Below are 8,755 nucleotides of genomic sequence, written 5' to 3'. Positions count from 1 at the left end.
TCGGGTCTTGACCCGAAACGTCAGCTTTCCTGCTCCTCTGATGCTGCTTGGCCTGCTGTGTTCATCCAGTTCTACACCGTGTTATCTCAGATTCTCCAGCATCAGCAGTTCATACTATATCAGATTAATCAATCTTTTTGGTTACTTCCTCAAAAAAGTTTGTGAGACACGATTTCCCACACACAAGCCATGCTGACTATTCCAAATCAGTCCCTGCTTCTTCAAATACATTTAAATCCTATCTCTCAGAATCCCTTCCACAAATTACACACCACCAATGCCAGTCTCACACGTTTATCATTTTCAGGCTTCTCTTTGCAGTCTTTCTTAAATAAAGGCACAACATTAGCCACCCTCCAATCCTATGGCACCTCATCCATGGCTGTAGATGAGGCAAATATCTTTGCTAGGGGCCTGCAATTTCTTCCCTGACTTCCTATTGCATCCTGGGATGCATTTGATCAGGTCAGAAGAGGGAATGAATATTTAGTTGGTGTATGAGATGCTCGTCAAGCAGGGCTGAGTGGATTGGTGGATGTGAATATATTTTCTTGAATGTGGTCTGTTCATATTAAACACCCTTTCATCTTAGAGACACAAATACAAGACCTCATAGCAACACCCTTGCTTCAGATATTGTCACTTCCTTCACTACATCATAATACAAACAAGAGACTGCAAGAATGTCCTCATCATTATCAAAACCTGTTGACTTCTGGACCCACCATTGCCTAATCCATTCTTCTATCTCCTTCAACCTGGTCCAATAGCAATCTGGAAATACAGGAAATCACACACATAAGATCCTTGTGAATGGGAAACGCCACTAAACGTTAAGGGAAAGGAACCAGATCTACATACCAATGAAAGCTGCGGTTCAACAAAATCTCATGGCCATCAGAACAGATGTTGGCTGGGAAAACCTCAAGAAATTCAGCAACTTGCCAACTCCCATGCTGTTCATGGATCAGTCAGTGCATTTAAGACCATTATGGCCAAAACACCCAAGGACCAACCCTACTGTGAGCTAAGGAGAGTGGCGCTTATCAAGGATGAGTAGGCAGTTAGTGCTGTTGGCGGCAGTACTTTGAGGATCTTCTTGAACTAAACCCAGGCCTTGACATGAGTCCCCTCAGCTTCATTCCACAACATGCTGACCCAAACCATCTCAGCACAGCCTCAGCCTGAAGTTAAGTTGCAAAGGTCCATTTGATAGCTAAGAACTAACAAGGTCACCAACATTGATGGAATAAACACTGAAATGCTGAAATAAGGAGGAGCATACTTGGCATAATACATGAATGCATCTCCCTCATCTGGATGGTGCAGAGTATGCTAGATGATCTCCACGAGACTGTAATTATGACTAACCTCAAGAAAGCACTTAAGACTGATTGCGATATCACTCTCTGCCATCCACCACAGGGAAGATTATTTCAAGAATCCTTCTCAATCAGCGCTTCTCCCAGAGTAACAATGCAGATTCTGTCCATTCAGCGGAACCGTGGATATAATCTTCACAGCAAGCCAAGTCTTGAGAAAAGTGCAGAAAGCACCAGCAACCTCAATACATTACTTTCTTTAATCATAATGATTAACTTTAACTGTCAACTGAGAGGGTTTATTGAGTACCCTCAAATTTGGCTGCTGGCATTCTCCATCTGTTGCATGGTGATCCTCACCAACAGACCTACTACAGGCCATCCCCATCATTGCAACAATGTTTTTTTCCATAATCCTCATCTAGGAGACTTCACCCCATTCCCATGAAGCTTCACTCTGGATGGACCTCCATAGTGGGAGATCAAGTGGGAAACTACTCAGCCTACACTATTTCCAGTCTAGAATCAAGACCACCCCAAACTTCTGACATCAAGCTACAGTACACAGACAATGCTTTTATATGAGGTGAATGGATGGCTGAGCTGCAAATTGTTGTCAGTGCAGTTATGGAGCCGTACAAGACAATGGGCTTAAAGTTAAATATTCAGAAGACAAAAATCAAGCCTGCTGTGCAACATTGTCTCCCCACTCCAAATCTGAACCACTGAGCAACATGGATCAGTTGTCATACTGTGGGACCCTCATTTCAGCGAGAACAGGCATCAACAATGAAATTCAACTTAATCTCTAATGCACCAGTGCAACCTTTGGCTATCTGAGGACTAGAGAATTTGATTGAAAAGACCTCACATCCATGCCAAGCTCATAGCCTATAGGGCAAACTGTATGTAACAGAGATGTGAACAACATGTAGCGGACACCTCAAATCCCAAGAGAAATATCACCAGTGATGCCTGTGCAATTTTCTGAAAATCCAATGGCAGCATAGGTGTCCCAATATCAGTGTCCTTCCTCTCTCAGGCCAATATCACCAGCATCAAGGGACTAGTTACACTCAATCAGTTGAGCATGCCTAACACAAAACTCCCAAAATTAGCTCTCTATTCTGAACTTTGTCATGTTAAGGTTATCAGGAAGGCAGAGGAAATGCTTCAGGGACATCCTCAAAGCTTCCTTGAAAAATTGTAACAGCCCACCAACTCATGGGAAACTCTTGCTCAAGTCCACTCACACTGGAGAAGAAGCATCCACAAAGGTGGCAACCATTTTGAGCATCTTTGACAGGCCCTAGTGAAGGCCAAATGTAACAACCAAGCATACCAGCCACCCACCTCATGAAGCACAACTAGCCCCACTTGTGGCAGGGTGTACAGATTCAGCTTTGGACAGTTTAATCACTTGGGACCCATAATCCCAGACCACTGACAAATTATCCTTGATCTCAAGGGCTGCCCTAAGAATGTGAAAAGTAAAATATTAGACTTTATTTAGTGAGGTAAAACAAGAGAGTTGATATTTTTGATACTGAGTTTGAAGCCAGGAAGATGGAGTTTTGGACATTTTTCAGGTTAAAAATAAACTAAAAGAAATTGTGCACTTCAGCAACATGACAAAGTACACCCTGATTGAAGAAGGGTCCAGACCTGAAACGTCAGCTTTCCTGCTCCTCTGATGCTGCTTGGCCTGCTTTGTTCGTCCAGCTGTACACCTTGTTATCTCTTACACCCAATACCATGTTGGTTTTGGACATCCTAGGCTATCTGAAAGAAAAAGTCATTATTTTGACATGTTATTTAGAGTTTACATCTGAATCATGGGGCTTTTGTGAAGTTTGTACCTGCTGATCCAACAAATCCTGATAGTCTCTCTTGATAGGCTGCTTTCCCATAATGGTATTAAATTGTTTTATATTTCTAGTGTGTTTTTGGTTCAAATTTATGGTTGCTTTGGTGAATGTTTCTCTTCTAAAATATTTTAGAGTGAGTTTGTTTCAATAACAGTTTCAAGGATTTGCTTGAGCACATTTGAGAATCATGAGACAAAAACAAAGCAGAAAATGCCAGGTTTCGGAACTCAAGCAGATGCTGGAGACACTGAGGTGGTCATTATCACAGATCAAGGGATTGAATGAAAGAAGGGAGTGCAAGCGTTCCCTGGGGTCCCACTCACAAATTGGTTTACCCTTTTGGAAGCTAATGAGACTGCTGGTTCCTAAGGGGAGTGCAGATACAGTGAAGCTTCTGGCACCATTAGGGGATTGACTGTACAGGATGGGGGTAAGAAGAAAAGAGGAATGATAGTAATAGGGGGTTTATTAGTTAGGGCAATTCATGGGTGTTTCTGTGGCTGCAGGGGGTCTCCAGGACGGTATGTTGCTTCCCTCATGCCAAGGTCAAGGATGTCACTGAGCATTTGCAGGGCATCCTGAAGGGGGATGGTGATGAGGCAGAGATCATGCTACAAATTGATATAAGGTAGAATGAGGGGTGAAGTCTTGCGTCAAGAGTTTAGGGTGCGAGGCAGAAGATTAAAAAGCAGGACCTCTTGTAATCTCTGAATTACCCCCAGTTCCACATGCTGGTGAGTACAGAAATAGGAGAATAAGGCAGATGAATATGTAGCTCAAGAGTTGGTGGAGGAAGGAAAGTATTAGATTCCTGTATCACTACAAACGGGACAGTATGCACCTCAACCAGAATGGGACCAACATCCTTGCGGGAGGGTTTTGGCTAATGTTGTTGGGAGGAGTTCAACTAGTTAGATGGGAGCAGAGGATACAGTGCATCAGTTCAATAGTGACACAGTATACCTTAGAGAAGGAACTCAGCAGAAGGAGTTCAGTCATGTTGAGTCTCAAGGATGTAAGATGAGGCTGGATGGCCTCTACTTTAATGCTAAGAGTATTATAGGCAACACAGATGAGATTAAACTGTGATTGACATGTGGAATTGCAATGTTACCATCACAGGTGGAGGGGGTTGGGGGGAGGACTGGCAACTCAATCTCCAGGGTACAGGACCTTCAGGCAGGACAGGGGAGCATGTAAAAGAGGAGGTGGTGTCGCATTATTAGTTACGGAGTCAGTTACTGCAGTAAGAGGGGACAATACCTTAGAAAATTCCTCAAATGGGAGGACTTTGTGGGAAGATGTTAGGAATAAAAAGTCATACTGTTAAAAGTATATTATAAGCCCCCAAATAGTCTGGGGAACTGAGGAGCATATATATTGACAATACACTTCGGCATGAAAAAACAATAAAAGGATAACTTTATTAGAGAATTTAACTTACCTAACATTATTTGGGGTGATCATAATTTAAAGCGTTTAGAGAGCAGATTTCTTGAAACGTATTCAGGAGAGCTTTTTATATCAAAATGTAGAAGGTCTGACAAGGAACGGTATAGTGCTGGACCTAATTCTGAAGAGCGAAGTCAGGCAGGTGTTTGAGGTGGCAGTGGGAGAACATTTTACTGATGCTTTAAGTTTATTATGGAAAAGGAAAAAGATGGTCTGCAAAAGAGAGTTTTGGATTGGAGAAAGACAGACTTTATTAAAATAAGACAGGATCTGGCCAAAGTAGACCTGGAACAGAGAAGTGGGGGACATTCAAAATGTAAATGGGGAGAGTACAGGCCCAACATGTTCTCTTTGGGGTGAAATGTAAGAGCAACAAGCCCAGAGAACTCTGGATGTCTAGAAATATTCAGAACTGGATAAAAATGGAAAAAAAAAGGTGTATACGAGTTACAAAGGGAGCAAATCAATGAAGGCCCTAGTGGAGTATAGTATGTGCAGGGGGAAACTTAAGAAAACAATTAGGAGAGCAAAGAGGAATCATAAAGAAACACTGGTGGGCAAGATGAGGGTGAAGATATTCTACAAGTATATCAAGGGAAGAGAATAAACAGAAAGAATAGGGATTATTAGGGATCAAAGGGGAAATCTGTGCATGTATCCAGAGGACATTGGTAGAATACAAACAAAGAAGAACAAAGAACAATACAGCACAGGAACAGGCCCTTCAGCCCTCCAAGCCTGTGCTGACAAATTTTGCCTTTCCATTCTAAAACTGTCTTCACATACAGAATCCGTATCCCTCTATTCCCTTCCTATTCATGTGTTTGTCCAGCTGTTTTTTGAATGCTGCTGTTGTGTCTGCTCCCACCGCCTCCTCTGCTAGCGTGTTCCAGGCACTCATCACCCTTTGTGTGAAAACCTTGCCACGCAAATCTCTTTCAAACTTTCCCCCCTCCCTGCACCTTGAACCTGTGTCCTAGTAATTCACCCCTCCATTCTGGGAAAAAGCCTCATAATTTCCACTCTATCCATGCCATTCACAATCTTATAAACTTCTAGCAGGTCACCCCTCAACCTCCTGTGTTCTAGTGAAAATAATCCCAGCCTATCCAACCTTTCTACATAGCTAAAATCCCCCATACCAGGCGATATCCAGTAAATCTTTTCTGTACCCTCTTCCAGGCATCCACATCCTTCTAGTAGTGTGGTGACCAGAACCGTTCGCAATATTCCAAGTGTGGCTTAATTATAGTTCTATAAAGCTGCAGCATAATTTGCCTATCCTTACACTCAATGCCCCTTCCAATGAAGGTAAGCATGCGATAGGCCTTTTTCACTAACTTATTTACCTGCGCTGCCACTTGCAGTGATCTGTGGACCTGCACACCCAGATCCCACTGCATATCAATACTCGTAAAAGTTCTGCCATTCACTGTATAATTTCCACATGTACTTCACATTCCAAAGTGCATCACCTCACATTTGTCCAGATTAAACTCCATCTGTCATTTTTAGCCCATGCCTCCAACTGATCTATATCTTGCTGTATCCTCTGACAATCCTCCGCACTATCCACAACTCCACTAACCTTAGTATCGTCTACAAACTTACTAATTAGACCAGCTATGTTTTCCTCCAACTCATTTATGTAGAGCACAAACAGCAGAGGTGCCAGCACTGATCCCTGTGGAACACTACTATTCATAACCCTTCATTCTGAAAAGCATTCTTCCACCACTACCCTCTGTCTCTGATGATGAAGCCGGTTCTGTGTCCATCTTTCCAGCTCACCCCTGATACCATGTGATTTCACCTTTTGTATCAGTCTGCTGTGAGGGACCTTGTCAAAGGCTTTACTGAAGTCCATGTAGACACATCAACCACTTTTCCCTCATCAGTCATCTTCATCACGTCCTTAAAAATCTTGATCAAGAGGCACGACCTTCCCTGCACAAAATGTCTCTATTAAGTCCATTTGCTTCTAAATGTGTATGGATCTTGTCCCTAAGAATCTTTTCCAATAATTTCCCTACCATTCATATGAGGCTCACAAGCCTGTAATTTCCTGGATTATCCATGCTACACTTCTTAAACAATGGGACAACATTGGCTATTCTCCAGTCCTCTATGGTCAATGAGGATACAAAGTTGTCTGTCAATGCTCCAGTAATTTGTTCTCTTTCCTCCCTCAATATTCTGGGATAGATCCCATCAGGAGTCAGGGACATATCTACCTTAATACTTTTGAAGATGCACAACACCTCTTCCTTTTTAATAGCAACCTGGCTTAGAAATTCGACACTCCCTTCCCTGAGACACCGACACAAAGTATTTGTTTAGAATGTTAAATGTTAATTTCACATCTGTCTTCACGTAGGCGAAGGAGAATGTAGGTATAGAATTCAGGAAGATGGCCTGTGAGGTTCTTGAGCAGATTCATGTAGGGAGTGAAGAGGTGTTGGTGGTTGTGGCAGGCTTAAAAGTAGATGAATGCCCAGTTCTGGATGAGTTATATCCTAGGCTGCTGTGGGATGTGAGGGAGGAAATCACTGGGGCCCGGACCCAAATTTTTAATTTCTCTCTGGCCACAGGCAAGATGCCAGAGGACTTGAGGACATCTCATGTGGTTTCACTTTTCAAGAAGGTGATAAAGATAAACCAGGGAATTACAAACCAATGAGTCTCACACCAGTGGAAGGGAAACTATTAGGGAAAATTCTGAAGGACAGAACTGATGTCTATTTAGAGAGACAAGGTTTGATCAGGAATAGTCAGCATGGCTTTGACAGAGAGAGGTCATGCCTAACAAATCTAGTTAAATTTTGAGAGGAAGTAACCAAATGTAGATGAGGGAGTGCAGTTAGTGCAATTTATACGGATTTCAGCAAGGCCTTTGACAAGGTCCCATGTGGGAGACTGATGAAGAAAGTAAAAGCATATGAGATCCAGGGTAACTTGGCAAATTGGATCCAAGATTTGCTTAGATTGGCAGGCAACAGAGAGTGGTGGTAGAAGGATGTTTGTATGACTGGAAGCCAGCGTCCAGTGGCATACGACAGTGATTTGTGCTAGGAGCCATATTATTTGTTATATATGTAAACAATGTTGGTGAGCATGTGGGGTGGCATGGTGACAGGTAAGTTTGCGAATGACACAAAGATTGGATGGGTGATTGACAATGAGGAAGAAGATCTTAAATTGTAGGAGGATATGAACAGTTTGGTCAGATGGGCAAATCAGAGGCAGATTAAATTTAACCCTTAAAAGTGTGAGATGAAGCATGATTGCACAATGTTCAGAATCAATTTCAATACTCCAGCTACTGAAACAGTCTATGTGCATATGAAGCAAGACCTGCAAGATAGTCAGGCTTGATCCAATGAGTAGGAAACGACATTTGTTCTACACACGTGGAAGCAACAAGAAAATCTGCTGAAACATCTCCAACAAGGACATCTGCTCAACTCCCCATGGCATTTAACAGCATTATTATTTTTAAATTCCCAACCATCATCATCTTGGGAGTTCCCATTAACCAGAAACTATAAACTGGACCAGCCATATATATATGTATTGTGGCTACCAGTGCAGATCAGAAGCTAGAAATACTGCACCATCTAACTTTCCTGCTGATTCCCCAAATTTGCCGACCATTTAGGGGTCACAAATCAGGAGTCTGGCTGGATGAGCGCAGCTCTGACCACACTTACGAAGCTCGAACATTCCAGAACAAAACAGCCTGCTTGATCTGCTACCTTAAACATTCACTTTCTCAATGTGGGCATACAGTGGCAGCAACATGTACCATCTACAAGATGCAGTGCAGCAACTTGCCAAACCTCCTTTGACAGCACCTTACATGCCTGTGACCACTACCACCCAGAAGGACAAGGGAGCAAATGTATAGGAACATCACCACCCGTAAGTGTCCCTCCAATTACACACTATCCTGACATGGAATCATATCACTGTTGCTTCATTGTCACTGTTTAAAAACCTGGATCTCTCTTCCTAACAACATCATGGATATATCTACCTCAGATGTACTGCAGGCATTCATAACAATAGCTTATCACCACCTTCTCAAGGGCAATTAGGGATGGGCAATAAATG

The 8,755-nt window shown here is 42.6% G+C and overlaps 1 protein-coding gene across 1 annotated transcript in view; it reads left to right on the top strand.

The window, feature by feature from the left end:
• nek10 (NIMA-related kinase 10) overlaps positions 1-8,755 on the top strand; it is a 180,869-nt gene that overhangs the window by 74,973 nt on the left and 97,141 nt on the right. The gene's annotated exons all lie outside the window — the stretch shown is intronic.

This window comes from Rhincodon typus, chromosome 2 (genome assembly GCF_021869965.1).
Source record: "Rhincodon typus isolate 14 chromosome 2, sRhiTyp1.1, whole genome shotgun sequence".
Classification (NCBI taxonomy): domain Eukaryota; kingdom Metazoa; phylum Chordata; class Chondrichthyes; order Orectolobiformes; family Rhincodontidae; genus Rhincodon; species Rhincodon typus.
This window is presented reverse-complemented; position numbering and strand designations above follow the sequence as displayed.